This window comes from Zalophus californianus, chromosome 10, assembly GCF_009762305.2.
Source record: "Zalophus californianus isolate mZalCal1 chromosome 10, mZalCal1.pri.v2, whole genome shotgun sequence".
Classification (NCBI taxonomy): Eukaryota; Metazoa; Chordata; class Mammalia; order Carnivora; family Otariidae; genus Zalophus; species Zalophus californianus.
Window position 1 is genome coordinate 14,803,905 of NC_045604.1, and position 18,489 is coordinate 14,822,393.

The following is an 18,489-nucleotide window of genomic DNA, read 5'->3' on the forward strand; positions in this document are numbered from 1 at the left end:
CAAGTCCTTGGTAGGACTCTCAGGGCTAGATCACTTTGTCACATACCACTCTCTCAGCCGCCAACCTTATTTGCTTTATTTCTAAATTGTTTGGAAGAATTTCACTTCCACCTTCAAGCCCTGCCCACTGTCCCTAGCTAAACATTCTTGCTAGATATGCTTGCAGATAGATATCTGGGCTAGAAGGTCCCCTTGACAGTCGAACTTATTTTGATCATAAATAGAGTGGACAGACCAGATAAACAGCCCAGATGACTGCCTTATATAAAGGCTTTCCCTTACCTAGTGTGTTTCAGATACATTTTTAGAAAACAATTATTCTGCTGTGCATGGGCATACATAAGAATCTGTTAAAAAAATGAAACTGGGTGTTATATGCAAACAACGAATCATGGAACACTACATCAAATACTAATGATATAATGTATGGTGATTAACAGCACATAATAATAAAAAAATGAAACTGAATTGAACCCACAAATTCCTAATGCAGATTGGCAGGTGTCCAAGAGTAGAGCACCTCTCAACATCCCATAGTAAACCAGGGATAATGGAGCCTACCTTGTAGAGTTACCTGAGAATTAACTGGGAAAGAACATAGAAAGTGCTAGTACAGTGATACAGAGCAAGCACTCAATAAGGCAGGTGGCAGCAGTGGGGACTGTGACGATGGAGAAAAATTAATATTATCCTTTTCCCCAACTGAGCTAATTCATGTGTCCCTGTTGTACAGTATATTGTGTTCCACTTAATACTAAAGTACACCAAAATATATTCGATGTCTGTCTTGGAAATATTTCTTGGGGGTGATCCCTCATACCAATTCATACTATTCACAAGGCTATTCCCTCGTTATTAGTGGGTAGAAACAGAAATATTTATAGAAAGATTTTGCAAAGCCACAAGACCTAGAGTCTAGAGTGAGGATATGCTAGTAACAACTTATTAAAATCATAACAATTGATTGATGTTTTTATTATTAATTAATACACTTTATAGAGCATTTTTAGCTTCACAGCAACACTGAACAGAAAGTATAGAGTTACTATACACCCCCTGCACCCACACATGTGCAGCCTCCTCCACTATCAAATCCTGCACCAGAGTGGTGCTTTTGATACAAAGGACAGACACATCATTATCACCCAAAGTCTATAGTTTACATTAGGGTTCACTCTTGGTGTTGAACATTCTATAGATTTTGACAAATGGATAATGACATATATCCTCGATTGTAGTATCATACATAATACTTTCCCTGCCCTAAGAATCCTCTGCTCTCTACCTACTCATCCCTCCCTCTCCCCTAGCCTCTGGCAACCACTGATCCTTTTAGTGTCCCCATGGTTTTGCCTTTTCCAGAATGTCACATAGTTGGAATTATGCAATATGTAGCCTTTTCAGATTGGCTTCTTTTACTTAGTAATATGCATTTAAGTTTCATTCATGCCTTTTCCTAACTTGATAGTTCATTTCTTTTTAACCTTGAATAATATTCCATTGTTTGAATGTACCACAGTTTATTTCTCCATTAACTTACTGAATGATCTGTTGGTTGCTTCCAAATTTTAGGAATTAAGAATAAAGCTGCTATAAACATCCATGTGCAAGGTATTTGTGTAGACATAAGTTTTCCATTCATCTGAGTAAATACCAAAGAATGCAATTGCTGGATCGTAAGGTAAGAATATGTTTAGTTTTGTAAGAAATTGCCAGACTCTCTTCCAAAGTGGCTGTACCATTTTGCATTCCTACCAGCATTGAATGAGTGTTCTTATTGCTCTACATCCTCAACAGTATTTGTTGTTGTCAGTGTTTGGATTTTGGTCATTCTAGTAAGTGTGTAGTGTTATTTCATTACAGTTTTAATTTGCCATTCTCCAGTGACATATGATATTAAACATCTTTTCGTGAGCTTACTTGCCATCTGTATATCTCCTTTGGTGAAGTGTCTGTTCAGATCTTTTACCCATTTTTTAATTGGGTTGTTACTTTTACTATGTTTGAGTTCTAAGTGTTCTTTGTATATTTTGGTAACAGTCCTTTATCAGATTTGTGGTTTGTCTTCTCATTCTCTTGAGACTGTCTTTCACAGAGTAGACCTTTTAAATTTTAACGAGGTCTGACCTTATCAACTGTTTCTTTCATAGATAATGCCTTTGGTATTGTATGTAAAAAGTCAGCACCATACCCAAGATCATTTAGGTTTCTTCCTATATTATTTAATAGTAGTTTTTAGTTTTGTGTTCTGTATTTAGGTCTTTGATACAATTTGAGTTAATTTTTGTTAAGTGTAAAGTTTGTGTTTAGATTCATTTTTGCACGTGGATGTCTAATTGTTTTAGCACCACTGGTTGGAAAGACTATCTTTGCTCCATTATATTGCTTTTATTCCTTTGTGAAAGATCAGTTGACTATACTTATATATATCAATTTCTGGGGTCTCTAATCTGTTCTATTGATCTATTTGTCTATTTTTTCATCAATACCACAGTGTCTTGAGTACTGTAGCTTTATAGTAAGTCTTGAAATCAAGTAGTGTCAATGTTCCAACATTGTTCTCCTTTAATATTGAATTGGCTATCTTGAGTTTTGGCCTCTTTCATGTAAACTTTAGAATCAGTTTGTTGATAACCTCAAAATAACTTACTCAGCTTTTGATTGGAATTGCACTGAATCTATACATCAATCAGGCAGGACTATACTCTCACAATGTTGGGTCTTTCTATCCATGAACATGGAATATCTCTCCATTTATTTAATTTGTCTTTGACTTCTATTTCTCCAGAGTTTTGTAGTTTCCTTCATATAGATGTTGCACATATTTTGTTAGATTTAAACTTAAGTATTTCTTTTTTTTGGCACTAATGTAGGTGGTTGTGTATTTTTAATTCAAAATTCCTTTTGTTTATTGCTGGTATATAAGAAAGCAATTGACTTGTATTTATTAACGTTGTATCCTGCAATCTTGCTATAATTGCTTATTAGTTCTAGGAGGGGTTTTTTTCTTGATTATTTCAGATTTTCTACATATAAACAATCATGTCATCTATGAGCAGTTTTATTTCTTCTTTCCCAAACAGTATAAGTTTTATGACCTTTTGTTCTCTTATCGCATTAGCTAGGACTTCCAGTATGATGTTGAAAAGCAGTGGTGAGAAGAGACATCCTTGCCTTGTTCTTGATCTTAACAGGAAAGCCTTTAGTTTCTCACCATTAAGCATATTAGTTATAGGGTGGGTTTTTTTTTGGTAGATATTCTTTATTAGGTTGGAGAAGTTCTCTTTCTTAGTATGCTGATAATTTTTATCATAAACTGGTTAGATTTTGTCAAATATTTTTTTCTGCATCAATTGGTACAGTCATGAGACTTTCTTCTTTAGCCTGTTGATGTGATGAATTACATTAATTGTTTTATCAAATGTTCTACCAGCCCTGTATATCTGGAATAAATCCTCCTTGGTTATGGTATACAAATCTTTTTATACTTTCTTGGATTAGATGAAATGGAGAGATGAAATGGAAACATTTTTTAAAGACATAATCTGTCAAAACTCACACAAAAGAAATAAACAATTTGAATTAGCTTATATTTATTAAATAAATTGAATCACTAATTAGTAACCTACCAAAGCAGAAAGCACCAGGCCCAGATGAATTCACTGGTGAATTCCATCAATCATTTCAGGGAGAAATTATACCAATTATCTACAATCTCTTCCAAAAATAGAAGCAGAGGAAATACTTCCTAACATAGTCTATGAGGCCAGTATCACCCTAATATCAAAATCCATTTCATCTAGTTATCAACTTTGTGGGCATAGAGTTGTTCATAATATTCCTTTATTATTTTTTTAATATCCATGAGATATGTAATGATGCTCCCTCTTTCTTTCATTCATGATATTAATAATTTGTTTTTCCTGTCTGCCTCTCTCTTTTCCCCATTATCTTGGCTAAATAAAGGCTTATCATTTTATTGGTCTTCTCAAAGAACCAGCTTTCAATTTTGTTGATTTTCTCCATTGATCTCTTGGTTTCAATTTCATTTATATCTGCTCTAATTTCTATCATTTCTTTTCCTCTGCTTATTTTGGATTTATTTTGTTCTTTTTTTCCTAGTTTCCGAATGTGCAAACTTAGATTATTGATTTTAGGTCTTTCTTCTTTTTAATATATGCATTCAATGCTATGAATTTCCCTCTAAGTGATGCTCTTACCAAATCTCATGAATTTTGATAAGCTGCATTTTCATTTTTATTTAGTTCAAAATATCTTTTTTCTTGAGCTTTCTTCTTTGACTTGTGAGTTATTGACAAGAGTGTTGTTTAATCTCCAAGTATTTTGGAATTTTCCAGCTATATTTTTGTTTTTGATTTCTTGTTTAATCCTATTGTGTTCTGAACAAACAGTGTATAATTTCTATTCTTTTAAATTTGTTAAGTTGTGTTTTATGGCACAGAATGGGGCCTATCTTGGTGAATGTTCCATATGAGCTTAAGAAGTTAATCTCTCAAATAAATATTAAAAAAAAAGAATATTGTATCCTTTATCATTATGTAATGTTGTTCTTTATCCCCTAAAAAGTTTCTTTGTTCTGCTTTGTCTGAAATTAAGATAGCCACTCCCATTTTCTTTTAATTAGTGCTAGCATGGCATGTTTTTTTCCATCCCTTTACTTTCAGTTTATGTGTGGCTTCATAATCAAAGTGGATTACTTGTAGATAACATAGTTGAACCTTGTTTTTTGATCTACTCTGATAACCTTTGTCTTTTAATTGCATGGGTGTTTAAAGTGATTATTGTATAGTTAAATTACCATCTACCATATATGTTACTGTTTTCTTTGCCTTTATTCTTTGTCCTTATTTTTGTCTTCTATAATTGTTTCTGCTTTTGTGATTTTAATTGAGCATTTTATATTATTCCATTCCCTCTCATTTCATAGCATATCAGTTATGCATATTGTTTTATTTTTTAAGTGGTTGCCTTAGAGTTTGCAATCTATATTTTCAACTAATCCAAGTCCACTTTCAAATAACACTATAGCGTGGTTAGTGCAAGTACATTATAATAATAAAATAATCCTATTTCTTCCCTCCTGTCCTTTGTATCATTGCTGTTATTCCTTTTCCTTTATACATAAACTATAATCATCAAATATATTACTGCTTTTATTATTTTGAATAAGTTGTTATTTCTTAGATCAAGTAAGAAAAATAAAAATAAATGTTTTTATTTTATACTCACTATTCCTTCTCTAAAGCTCTTCCTTTCTTTATGTAGATCCAAGTTCCTGACTTATATCATTTTTCTTTTCTCTAAAGAACTTCTTTTAACATTTCTTGCAACCAGGTATACTGGCAACAAATTCCTTCAACTTTTGTTTGTCTGAGAAAGTCTTTATTTCACCTTCATTTTAGAAGGATAATTTCAAAGGGTACAGAATTCTAGGTTGGTAGTTTTTTCTCTCAATTCATTAAATATTTCACTCCACTCTTTTTTTTTTTGTTTGCGTGGTTTCTGAGGAGACATCAGATGTGATTCTTGTTTGTTCCTCTATGGGTTAGATTTTGTTCCTCTGGCTTCTTTCAAGATTTTTTCTTTATCTTTGATTTTCTAAAGTTTGAATATGATACATGTAGTATAGTCTCTTTTTGATGTTTACTCTATTTGATGTTCCCTGAGCTTCCTAGATCTGCCATTTGGTGTCTGACATCAATTGTGAGAAATTCTCAGTTATTACTACTTCAAATATTGCTTCTGTTCCTTTATTCCTTTCTTTTTTTTTGTCTTTAAATTTTTTGTTGTTATGTTAATCACCATACATTACATCATTAGTTTTTGATGTAGTGTTCCATGATTCATTGTTTGTGCATAACACCCAGTGCTCCACGCAGAATGTGCCCTCTTTAATACACATCACCAGGCTAACCCATCCCCCCACCCCCCTCCCCTCTAGAACCCTCAGTTTGTTTTTCAGAGTCCATCGTCTCTCATGGTTTGTCTCCCCCTCCGATTTCCCCCCCTTCATTCTTCCCCTCCTGCTATCTTCTTTTTTTTCTTTTTCTTAACATATATTGCATTATTTGTTTCAGAGGTACAGATCTGTGACCTTTCTTCCTTTCTTTCTTTCCTCTATGGTATTCTGATTTTGTGTGGTACAACTTTTGTAGTTGTCTCACAGTCCCTGGATATTTTATTGTTTCCCTTTTTCTCTTGCTTTTCAATTTTTCAAAGTTTCTATTGTCATATTCTTTACTCAGATATTCTTTCCTCAGCTGTGTCCAGTCTCCTAGTGAGAACATCAAAAGCATTCTTCATTTCTCCTTCAGTGTTTTTGATTTCTAGTATTTCTTTTTGATTCTTTCTTAAAATTTCCATATCTCTGCTTACATTATCCCTCTGGTCTTGCATGTTATCTACTTTTACCATGAAAGCCCTTATCATATTAGTCATTTTTTTTTTAATTCGTGGTCTGATAATTCCAAAATTCCTGCCATAGCTGAGTGATTCTAATGCTTGTTCTGTCTCTTTAAACTGTGTTTACTGCTTTTTAGTATGCCTTATAATTTCTGTTTAGAGATGGATATGATATACTGGGTAAAAGAAATTGCAATCATTAGGTCTTTAGTAATGCGGTGGTAAGGTGTTAGGGGGCCGGACATGTTCTATAGTCTTATGATCAGATCTCAGTGTTTTGATGAGCCTGTGCCCCTGGGCTGTGAATTTCACCAGTGCAGCTCAGTTTCACCCCTTTAGGTGGGACATGATGGCTAGAGGTGCCCGGAGTTTGATATTTCCCTTCCCTCAGGTAGGTTAGGCTCTGTTAAGCCCCAGTAGGTTAGGCTCTGGCCAGATAGTTTCTCCCGAGATCAGGCTTTGTGAAAACAAAACAAAACAAAACAAAACAGACATATTGAAAAGTAGTTCCTTTTCCCTTTCTCCTGCCAGAAGTATGAGGAATTTTATCTGATATTTGCAGTGAGGACCTGGTAGAACTCCCGGAAATAAATGTCATAAAAGCATGGGGTCCCATCTGTGATTAGCTCCTCCTGAAGTTCTGAGCTCTCAGATTTGTCCACACTGAGCCTCCAGCAATTTGTGAATTGCAGTTCCTATTTTCCTACCCCAGTACCTGTTCCCAAGGCGGTTTTCACACTTGGGATTTTGTTGCCATAAGTTGTGATCATTTGTTTTCATCTGTCTGTCTTACCAATTTGGGGGGTAGAATTTTGCCCTGTGACCTCACTTCTCTGGTGGATCTAAGAAGATCATTCCGTTTTTTACCTGTTAGAACAGAGTAGCAACTTCTGAGCTCCTTACATGCCAGACTACAATCATTGACTTTTGAATATCCATATTACCTAGTTCATACTTCTTGGAAATGAGTATGAATAAATGGCCATCGAATTAAATACTGACTTAACAAGACTTCTGTCTGCTTTTTGATTTAGATCAGCTGAATCAAGGTGATCTGTTGTCAGGGCCTCTGGTTTATCTTTGCTAGCCATCATGTTTCAAAGAGCCTGTGATATTGCATCCTGTGACAAGGAAAGGCTTAGAGAAAGAAATAGACTTATTTTGAAAACATAACCAAGAGATGAATGGATAAGCAAATAAGTAATTCTTCCAGATCCCCCATATCCCAAAGTCTATTGATACCATTAATGTATCCAGAAATGTTTAATGTCAAAATACAATCTGAAAGCAAACAAATTCTTTCTTCATCTTAAAGCGAATACACACTGAAGCAGTAGCATCTGATTTGTAAGAGTTTTAAATGACATAGCGATACCAGGCAGGTAGAGAAGTGTTCTTGACCATACCAAAGCTCTTCTTGCACCCTTCCTTAGGTCTTTTTGCTCCCTGTCCCCGTTGTCTAATAAATCTTGCCAGAGAGATTTCATTTGGATTGTAGACATGTATCCCATAGCTTCTGTACTTAATGCTATAAGTAAGATGTGTACTTTAAAAAATAAATATTTTTCTTTGGTTTGTGCAAATTCATCTGCATTCTCATTTGTCCCTTTTGTCACCTCTGGGACATAATTGTCCAAGGCTGGCCAGAGTTGGGGGTGTAATATGCAGTCCCTGAGCATAGTTAACCACAGGATCAATTCTGGCCCATGTTCTAAACTAAACCACTATGCTCACCAGTCCTAATAATTGGCTATTCTAGTTATCACCGAAATAAGTTAATTGAACAAAATAATGCAGCTGGTTAATTTTCCATTATATAATATCAAACAACTGTTTTTACTTTCATCCACATGATACCAAATTACTGTTTTACAGTTGAAGAGTTAAAAAAAACGGCCAACAACTTTTGGGCAATGGAGGGCAGAAGAAATTTGTTCTGTGATACTTTTCTTGTATTCAATTGAATGGCAGAGATCTTAGCTATCTTTTGGTTAGGTCAAACCAATGCACTAGTGTTACTTGCAAACATCTGGAAACAAGACATAAAAATAGATTATTATTTAGGCTCATGCATATTTATGTGTCATTGTGCATGCCCACTTGTACAGTAGTGCATATTAGTTCCAAGTGTTTTAGGAAAAAAACGGATGACACCATTTCACTAATTATTGTCATTTCTTTTTGTCCTCTAAATATATTCTCTGATGACCAAAAAAGCTACAAAAAATGGAGAAAAAACCACAATACCTCTAGTAGGATATCTTCATTGGCCATCGTGATTCTTAAGGATTATTATCTTTTTGTTTCCTTGCTGTGTGTGCGTGTGTGTAAGATTTTTGTTTCACTTTGTAATACACCTGTAATATACTAATACTTAAAAAATTTGAGCATGGTTATTCTCAAACAATCCCACAAAACACTGAGTGTGAGCAGACATGAGGTGATTTTTAAAAACGTGCTTAGGTTAGTCTCTTGGTTTGTGTCTGTAAGCTTCCTAATCACCCTGACTCGATGACTACAATTTAAAGGTACAGTTTTCTTTTTCAATAAATTGACTGTGTGATTGAACAGAAGTGAACCAAAATATAACCTCATTTTCCTTCTGATTTGAATTTGTCATTGTGGTTCCTGCTGTTTACAGATCACTGGAATCCGGAGGGAATCAGACATATGAAACAAAGTTCAGGTAGGATTAGATGCAGACCATTGCTGTGGGTATCAGACAATGTCCTTTGCGCAGCTCATACAATGTCTGAAGGAGCACAATTTTTCTAGATCTGCTCTTGCGGTCTCTGATGCCATCACTACATGCCAGTGTGGAAAGGTCTTAGCTATCCTGATTCAAAAATATTACCTCTATCAAGTATCAGGAAATGAAAACTAATGCCTTTATGGTGAATGTATCTGATGAAAAGTTTCTCTGTAAAGTCACAAAGCAAATTAGCAGAGGAATGTTGATGACAACACTTTTTTCGTAAATACAGAGTCAAATTGCCAAGGCCCCTTTCTTTGGATAATTTTTATTATATTTCATCCCCAGTCAATCCATCCTTATAGGTTAAAAAAAGTAACCAGGGAGGCGAGGTACTTCAAATATTCCAAGATCCTCAAAAGAAACAAGTTGCTGTAGGCCAATTAGGTGCTGAGGGCCTGAAGGACACAGGAAGCTTCATGTTTCTTTAAAGTCTATATGGTTCTCCTATAAGCCACTTACCAGCTTCCTTTGAGAAAGACAGAAGGGGAAAAAAAAGATAAATGCTCACAGGAACTGATGATATAACACTGTGCAGCTGCTAATGCATATGGATGTGTCATGCAAATGTCCCCAGCAGAAACACAGTCTTTAGTTTAAACCTGCAACCATATTCAGCAATAAAAGAGTTTCCAAATCAAACTGCTGACTCCTTTTTTTTTTCTCTTATCAAAACACCCCAGCATACATCTTACCAGGCAGAGTAAATCAAAAGAACCAGCTGGAGTTACCAACTCTTGTTTTTCCCTGGATATCAGGTGTGTGCTGCAATTTTGCAGATCAGTTTGTGAGCTGAAATAAGTAGCTGTGGTCCACTGAAACTCAAAATAAAGCCATTTGGGTAATGCTTGTGGTAACTTTCCCAAGGCCTTATCTCTGCAAAGGGACATTGTAATTTATCAACTGATTTTTTTTTTTCTCACTGAAGATGTGTGTTTCTTATACCTTTATCCGAATATAAAAAGATCTGGAGGAACTCAGAGGAATTACTGAGTAACAGAACTTTGTTCTCCTGTCTTTATCTTCTCTATTTTTTTAGTTTTAAATTTTTTGCGGATTCTCTGATAAATTGACAGGAAAAGTAGATTCAAGGGAAGGACAAAAAAAAGAATAAGAATAAGAAAAAAAAAGAGAGGTGGAAGGAATTTGGGGGGCAATCTAGTCACATTAAATTTTGCAAAGCATCGACATAGTTAGAGCATAGAGACACGAATTTATTGCGACATACACTTCTCGTGTTGGTACTACATATTTATTGAAAAGTTCTGTATTGGGGAATGAAAAATGTCAAACAAGAAACTTCAACTGTTACCCGGAGGGGACGTTAAACGGTAACTTGGGAGCGATTCACTCCAACTTTTTTATGGCTGGGAGAAGGAATACCACTTTGACATTTTTTTATAGGGATGTATGCTGCAGCTAAGCGCTTGGAAGAGCGAGTCCGTGGAGATTAGACGCGGAAAGAGAAAATGAGTACGTATCTGGGGATTAACCTGCATTTGTGCTCTACAGGGAAGCAGGCTAGGCACTCACTTTGAAGGCACCACTCCAGTGAAACGCCATCAATTCTGAATGAAATTACTCAGGGTGAAATTGCATATCTGCAGGTGGCATCGCCTGTGAGCGCTCCGGGTTTCCTCCTCCCTCCAGCCGGGATTTGACTGGACTGGCTAGAAGATCACCCCTGAATAGTCTAGACTCGGCGACTGGGCCTAGAGCCCTAACATTGGCCAATAGTTCCCTTTGTCCCCCTGACTGCAGTGCGCTCCAAGCAGGGGGGACACCTAGTCCCCGTGCTCAGACCCAGGGCCTGGGAGTTTGTGGTTTTGCTTCGCGGAGCCCGGGGCGGAGGGGAGGAGGTTGGAAATAGGAAGGCCAGAACCACAAAAGGCAGTGGCGACGGGGTCTCTCTTTCCACCAGGCTTCTTGGCCACTGCTCCTCTTCATTAACAGAGACCTCGGTCCATTTAAAGAGCGCAGGCTCCAGATCTCAGCTCAGGCCCAATGAGCCCAGGTTAGGCTGGTTAGAAATGCTTCTGGGGGTCTTCCATCCTCCTAAATTCCCCGACCAGGGTCAAGTCACATTAAAGGATAGAAGAATCCTGCTTCTGGAGCCGGTCATTTACTGTTTTTTCTTTGTTTTCCTGGAGGTAAGGCGAGAAAATGTTCGCTGGAAGAGAGCGAGCGGCTGCAATCTGCACCCCCTCCCGCCCCTCGACGCAGGCAATTCCTCGCACGCACCTGGCGGCTCGGGCCGTGGGGCTTCCGCGCGGCTAATATACATATTTCGAGGGGGAGGCTGGGCGGCTGCTTCTTCGCCGGGTCAATGTGTTAATTAAAAGTTGGTCCGAGTTGGTCAGCACGCAGTCCCAGATGTGCTTAACAGCATGCAATTAACACATAAGGCAAATCTTTTTGAAGATACCAGAATTGAAAACCCCCCAAAGAAACCCCACCCCGCCCCCGCCCTTAACGTGAAATAGCAATGGCAAATAAGGGAAAAGTCATTAAAAGACGTAATTAAATGTGGGCCGCCGTTCTTGGAGGGGGTGGGGCTGGAAAAAAAATTCCCTAAATATATATTTTTTAAAAAATAAATAGCAAATTGATTTTTTTTTTTTTTTTTTCTGCAGGACGTGCAGGCCGGAGATCCGTTTCCCTCCGTTCCCACTCCATGTATATTAAACAGCCGGCGAGCGGCGGCCGCGCGGCGCGGTGACCTAGCGAGCGCCCGGAGTCCCCGGCCTCTGCGCGGGTCCGCGCGCCGCCGCCGCCGCCGCCGCCGCCGCCGCCGCCGCCGCCGGCGATTGCAGAGGGGCCTCCCGCAGCCAGATTGGTTTCTACATCCAAGGATAATTACCGCACTCTCACTTGCCTAGCGTCCTTAATATTTTCAAAAAGTGCAGGGGAAGAGCGTGTGTGTGTGCGTGTGTGTGTGTGTGTGCGCGCGCGCCTGTGTGTGTGTTGTGATAGAGTCATTCTAGATAAAAAATTATGAAAAGTTAAAAGTATTGGTCGAGACACTTAATATCATCATCGCCCCCAGCGGAAAAGCCGGTCGGATTCCTGTCGCCCAAGGCTGCTTCTGCCAGTTCACGCCTGCCTGCAGTTTTCTACCTTATTTAGCCCCATGCACAGAGTTCTCGGGCCTCCACGAGCCAGTTTGTTTCTGTTTGTCTTTTAATTCGGGCTTACTCGTGCAAAAAAAAAAAAAAAAAATTTTTTTTGCCACCTCTCAGAGGCAAACAAAGACCCCGATCAGTTACCCCTCCCTTTCTTCTCTCCACACACATTCACACGGGCACGCGCTTGCGCGCGCGCACACACACAGGGATATACACACATTCACACCACTTTGCAACTTCCTCGCTTCCCGGTCTTGCGGAAGCCAGATGAGGACTTGGTGCCCAGATGGGCGCATTGACGCCACACCGAGCCTTCAGCCAACTTCTTGGTTATCATCCTAGACTTGTCACTTAGGATGGCTTGGTTTCAGTGATGGTATGGGATTCCAACACCAACACTACCCTTAAGGGTACCGGGGGTAGCAATTCTAACCAAATAATTATATGTGTCGTATCTGAAGGGCGTGCCTTATTGATGACACCTAATGAAGCAAATAATGGATTTGCAGTATCTTAGCTATTCATCTGGTCCTTCTAGAAACCTGGGTGTTAAAGAGAGATGGATAGTGATGGATGGAGGGAAAGAGAGAGCGAAAGAGGGGAGGGTAGAGGGGGAGAGAAGGGGTCGGCTACAGATCCTTGGAAACGGATCAGATTTGTTGAATGTCAGCTTGAAGAAGGCGGTCTGAACCATGATTTAAACGCGGGCACTATCATTGTTAACTAGTGTCCAACGACTGCCCCCCACCCCCACCCTGCCTTCCTGCCGCTCCCTTCTTTTCTCCCTTTTGTAGGATACAGAAGGTGAATAATGAAACCATTTTGCTAATAGTTTATGAGCCATGAGATTGGAAATGTATATGGATAGACCGGAGCACCAGACTAAAATCATTTGAAAGAAGCGTGAGGCTTGGCAGGGAAAGAAATCCGCGGTGTCCTCTCTCCCCAGCCCGGAGCTGAATGGGACGGATGAGGTGGCCTCGTGCCTCTCCGCTCCATCCGAGGGCAGCGGCTTGGCCCGTCCTCCCGCCTGCCCCTTACTCTCCTCCTCTCCCCGAGGGGCTAAAGCGAGAGGGAGATGAATTGGGGCGATGGCGAGATAGCGCGAGCAGGAGATAATCGTTATCACCAGGATTTTTCTTCCAGTGATGGGCTCTAAAAAGATCTATCACACTGGGCAGCTTTCCCCGAGGCAGAAAACAATAGACGTGAACTTCGCGCTGAACACAGCCACCGGAGCGCTGCCTGTGCGTCTGTCTTTTCTGTCTCCATAGGGCCTGTTCCTCTAGTACGAACACCCAGAACCTTCGGGAAAAGCCGCAAGCACTCATCTGACTTCCACACTCGGCCCCGCAAGGAGGTTTCCACCCGCTTTCCTTGCGGAGTTAACCCGAGGGAATGGGGGAGGTATGGTGGGGTGAAAGGTAAGGCGCTGGCCTGGACCCTCTCTTCCCAACCCACAAAGGGGCCGCAAAATCTGGGGATATGCTCGAAGCCAGTTCGAAACAGTGGCCCAAACCAATGGCCCGCGAGAAACCGCCCCATATCTGGCCCAGCGTCCGGGAGGGCCAGGGCGCGCGGACACGGCGGGGGCGGGCTCCGCTAGAGGCGGCGGGCTCCAGGCCGGGCTCCGCAGCGGGGGCAACTGGAGCGGGGAGGCTGGGACAGGTACGTAGCAAGGGGAGCGCAAGCCCGGCTGGAGTGTCTCGGGATCCCCCGGCTCCGTCCAACTCCGTTTGGGAGCACCCTCAAGTGCTCTTCGAGCCGGGCCTTTGGGGAAGGGCGGGAAGCGCAAGCCTTCTGCCCGAGCGCCCCCCGCGCGGGCTTCGCTGGGGGCTGGCAATGTCCCGCGGGCCCGCTCGCGTGGAGTCGTGGGCGGTGGGTACACCCCGCAGGGTGAGTGGCTGCCGTAACCCCTTAGCACCTCTGCTTTTCCCCTCTCCTTCCAAACCTGGCTGGTTTTTAGGAAAAACAAAGTAACTTTTACGTTTGTGGGGAGTTAACAGACGGAAAGTGATGTTGGAAGAAGCGCGAATGGGGCGGCAACGCCCCCACAACAACTGTGTCGGGAACCCTGATCTTCTCCCGGGGGTGAGGGGTAGAGGTTAGGCATTTGACATTTCCGTTAATTGGGGGCGGGATGGTGGTGTGCGGCTCGGGTAGGCGATGGAAAGAAAAAGCAGGACCGTTCGCTGGCTCCCTCCTCCCTCCTCCCAGCTAGAGGCCGCCTTTAGGCCCATTAAGCGGGCTTGGCCCCCGCTCCACAGGCCTTGCGTGAACCGAGCCTCCAAAGGGGATCACTGCAATCGCCTTTCACCTGCTGGCCCTCACCTGCAGCGCCCTCAATTTCTCCAACCCCCACTCCCGCCCCAATGGATACCCTATTGGCTGTGGTTCGTGTGAAACATCCAGGAAAAATTCAGTGAAACAACCTCCTGAACTAGAGAGTTTGGAGGGGAGAGCGAGTGTCTGCCGTCCTCGGGGGTTTTATTTTCGAAGAAGCGCGTAGAAAGAAAATGAAAATCGAACTAACCCAATCACCATTGGCAATCCGGCCTTGGCGCAAGGAAAGGGGGCGGGCGGACGGCTAGTGGTGCTCAGCACTCGCGGTGAAATAGAGCTCTTCCGGTGGGCAGGTGTGAGCGGGCTCGGCGAAAAGGCGTCCGGCCCGGGGGAGCTGGCGAACCAGACCCTGGGGCACCATCCGGCTGGACGCGCTTCTTCGAGAGCTTGCGGCCCCCAAGGCAAGCAAGGACTTAACCCCGGCGTGCGCCTTCGCTCTCCCGGCCCCGTGAGGGCCGAGGGTTCAAGTAAAGTTACTGAGAGGGGGTTTGCTAGCACTGGAGGGTTATTGTTGCCCTGGGAAAGGAAACCTGCACTTTAGGAACTCCTTTGTGCCTTCTGTACTCACCCTTTTGCACTTCCCTCTCAAACGCGGGATAACCTAAATTCCTGTCCTGGCATCGGAGGGAAACCCCCAATGCTGGCAGTTTTCCGATTTCCTTCCCTCGCTCCAGTAATCCCCGGGGAACCCCGGCTCCGTGTTCCCCTCCTCTTCTCCACTTCTACAGCCAACCCCTAGGAGCTCCGCTCTCCTGGGCCTCTGCCCTTCCTAGCAGGTACCTACAGTGCCTAGCTTAAGGGGGCGGGGGGGCGAAGCTGCAAAGGTAGGCGGAAAGGGAGGGTCAAAGAGGCGGAGAGCCCCCGTTGCAAAATAACAAAACTACTGCAAATTCTCATAAAATTAAATTCCACCTCCCTTTCCGAATCTGTCCCCTCCCAAATCCTGCCTAGAGAGCGGCGGGAGGGCTGGTCGGGTCGTCCCTGGAAAGGGGGGTTGTGCGCAAATTTACGCCCGCTACTTTCATTTGTTAGTTGATTCCGTCTAAAAGTTCGCTATTTATAGGCTACACGCGGCCGCCCCAATATCCGCGCCCGCTTTCCTGCACGAAGTGCGAGAGGTCCCCGCGGCGCGGAACGGCCCGTCTCGATTGTGTCCCGTGATTTGTTTTGTTTTTGTTTCTGCCTTCACACCGCAGGCAGCCGGGGAGAAGATCTCGGGGAGCCCTGAAACCACCCACTCGCAGTAGTTGAGAGCGGCTCTGCAGTCCGACCATGTGAGTCCGCGCTTGACCCCGCTGGGCGCGCGCTGGTGGCAGACGCGGGGGAGGCGCTACGGCTCCGCCGCGGCGCCCGCGCCCCTCGGGCTGTCCTCCACCTCTGCCCCTGCCCCTGCGACCTCCAGCTCCTCTTTGCGCTCTCTCCCCCTTTGATTTCTCCCTTCTCATTCTCTCTTTCCGTGCATCTCTGACTCTGCCCTGCTCTCAACTTCCAGCTGAGTTTGCATCTGGGCACAAAAAAAGACAGGACTGGTCTTTACGTGGGAGGCGGGGTGGGCTGGGCGTGTGTGTTTCATAAAGAAGGAAATTGTGTGGGGCTGGGGTGGGGGAGGGGCGTGATGGAGCGGGTCTGGAGCGCGGCCCCAAGCTCTGGAGGAGGGGACTAGGAGTGTTTGGATCGCGACCTTTCCTTTCGCAGTGGCACCGATCGCTGGATGGGAACCAAGTGCTCTGGAAGCCTCGCCATTTGGGACCCTCCCTCTGCGATGCAGGGACAGATGGCTTAATTAAAATCTCGGAACCGCCCCGGTAGAAAGGAGGGAACGACGTGGGTCCGGGATGAGGCTAGCCGGGAAATAGGGTCAGAGTCAGTTCCCTAAATTCCAGGTGGAACTGGGCGCTGCGATGCCTTCCCCGCCCCCCCCCCCCCCCAGAGGCTGCGGACAGGACTCGCTTGCGCAGACAGCAAAGGCGCAAGGAGATCACGGCGGGTCCGTGGGCCTTTCCCTTGTCCTCTTTTTATAAATGCCAGAGCCTCGGACGATGCTTCTGCGTTTTAGAAGTGAGACGTCAAGAGGGCGGGGTAGCGGGACCCGCTAGAGCGTTCCGCGAGTCCCGGGCGAGAGGAGCGCCCGGCGCGCGCGTTTATGGCGCGGGGAAGGGCTGTGCGCGCCGAGCAGCGGCCAGACCGGCTTTCTCGCAGGCGCGCGGCGGCAGGCGTGAGACTCGCGCACCGCCGGTCCAACTGCCCTTCCCCCACCCCTGGAACCGAGGCACGACATTTGGGGGGCGTGCGGGGGTGGAGGAGGTGGTGGCTGAAAATAACCCGGGGTTCTGATCCGTTTGGCCGAAGGACAGAGCCCCAGAACGGAGGTGGGGAGGAGTTTGGAGCCAGTGAGGGGAGAACTGAGGCCTCGTCTTTCGCGCGCTCACGCGGGGCCCTGTGCCCTCGCAGGCTTAACTTCTTACCCGCCTCCAGTTTCTGCTCTCACAGTGGGTGTCACACGTGGAATCCCCCTATGGCCACATCTCCAAAGCGCTCAGTCCGCCGTGTGCATAGACTGGTGGGGAGCGAAGAGCCAGGACGGGTCTGTGGCAATGCCCCGGAGAGGGGACCTCACTGTCCAGCGTGTGTGCACCCAGAGTTCCCCGTCACAGAGATGGGGGAGGGGTCTGTTCCCAGCCCGCGTCCCTGCCTCCCTCCCGAGCTGGCACTGCAGGGACAGTCTGGTTCAGGCAGGACGCGGGCCGCCCATACCTGGCTCGGAGCTGCCCGGATTCTCACCCCGGCCTGCCCGAAACAGCTTTCAGAAACTCAGCGGACAAGTTAGAAGCGGAATCAAGTTTCGGCCACTATCCCTGGGCCTCATGCAGGCTTAGGGGTAGATGTCAAACTTAATGCAACTCCGTAGCAGAAACTAGGGGCAGGGACCCGCAAATGTTCGCATTCGGGGTCTGGGGGGGTGTGATGTCTTAGTTACCTTACCCCCCCCCCCTTCCCGGACTGTACATGCCACTCGGCTCTCCTGTCCCGCATTTATCTGCGCCTCTATTCTTTCTGTAAGTCCTAAGAGGAAGACAGGGAAGGAAGGAGAGAGGGACATCAAAGAAACGTGGAAGTTAGGAGGAAATGAGAGTAAAGAGGCGGTAAGGGAAAGGTATGCCAAAAAGAATGATCTCTAGCTAGCTGTTTTTCCTCTTCTTTGAAAAGAACACGGTGTTTTCAAGAGCGGGGGCGTTAGCGCAAGACAGTAAGCCCCCAGCCCAAGGGCTCTGGCCCGGCCGGCTAGTGGGCGCGTCCGCTCTCGCCGTGACTGACTTGAGCTTCTCAGCCTTCTCAGCTCTCGGTCCTCAGTCACATTCCAAGACCCTGTCCCCAGTGCTCTAGGACACGTATGACTCAGAAGCCGGGTGAAGATGGAAAAGGCCGAGCTTGCTCTCTCCCACCGCAGGCCATTCCGCTTGGGCATAGGCTCTGGGCCCTGAAGGTGGACGCGGCGCGCCAGGCTCCGGGACTGCGCAGCCAGAAGAGTGCTCGCCTAAAGCCTTCTGCTATGGGGAATTCTGGGAACCCGTAGGGCTTTTTCCGGTCTCTGATGGGATCTTAGAATTTGGCAGCTTCCTCGGCTTAGTGAAGTAAAATAAACTTGCCCCAAGCTCTGGCTTAGCTCTCTCCTTTGCGGCTGTGCTCCCGGGATCCTAGTTCTTCTCTCTGGCCCAGCCCGTCGGTGCCCTGCCTTGGTGGCCTCCAGGCCCCCTGGGGCTTTTCCCCCCGCTGACTGGGGCCCTGGTTAGGAAGGACCCCAAATTCTCTACCAGAGAGCGAGTAAAGATGACAGTCCACCGTGCA

The 18,489-nt window shown here is 44.5% G+C and overlaps 1 protein-coding gene across 1 annotated transcript in view; it reads left to right on the forward strand.

The window, feature by feature from the left end:
- Nucleotides 1–15,353: 15,353 nt before the first annotated feature.
- Nucleotides 15,354–18,489, forward strand: part of ESRRG (estrogen related receptor gamma) — a 615,169-nt gene continuing 612,033 nt past the window's right edge. The window contains exons 1-2 of the mRNA XM_027613055.1: nucleotides 15,354–15,419; nucleotides 15,840–15,917. The gene's annotated coding sequence lies outside the window, so the exon portion shown is untranslated. The remainder of the gene's footprint in view (nucleotides 15,420–15,839; nucleotides 15,918–18,489) is intronic.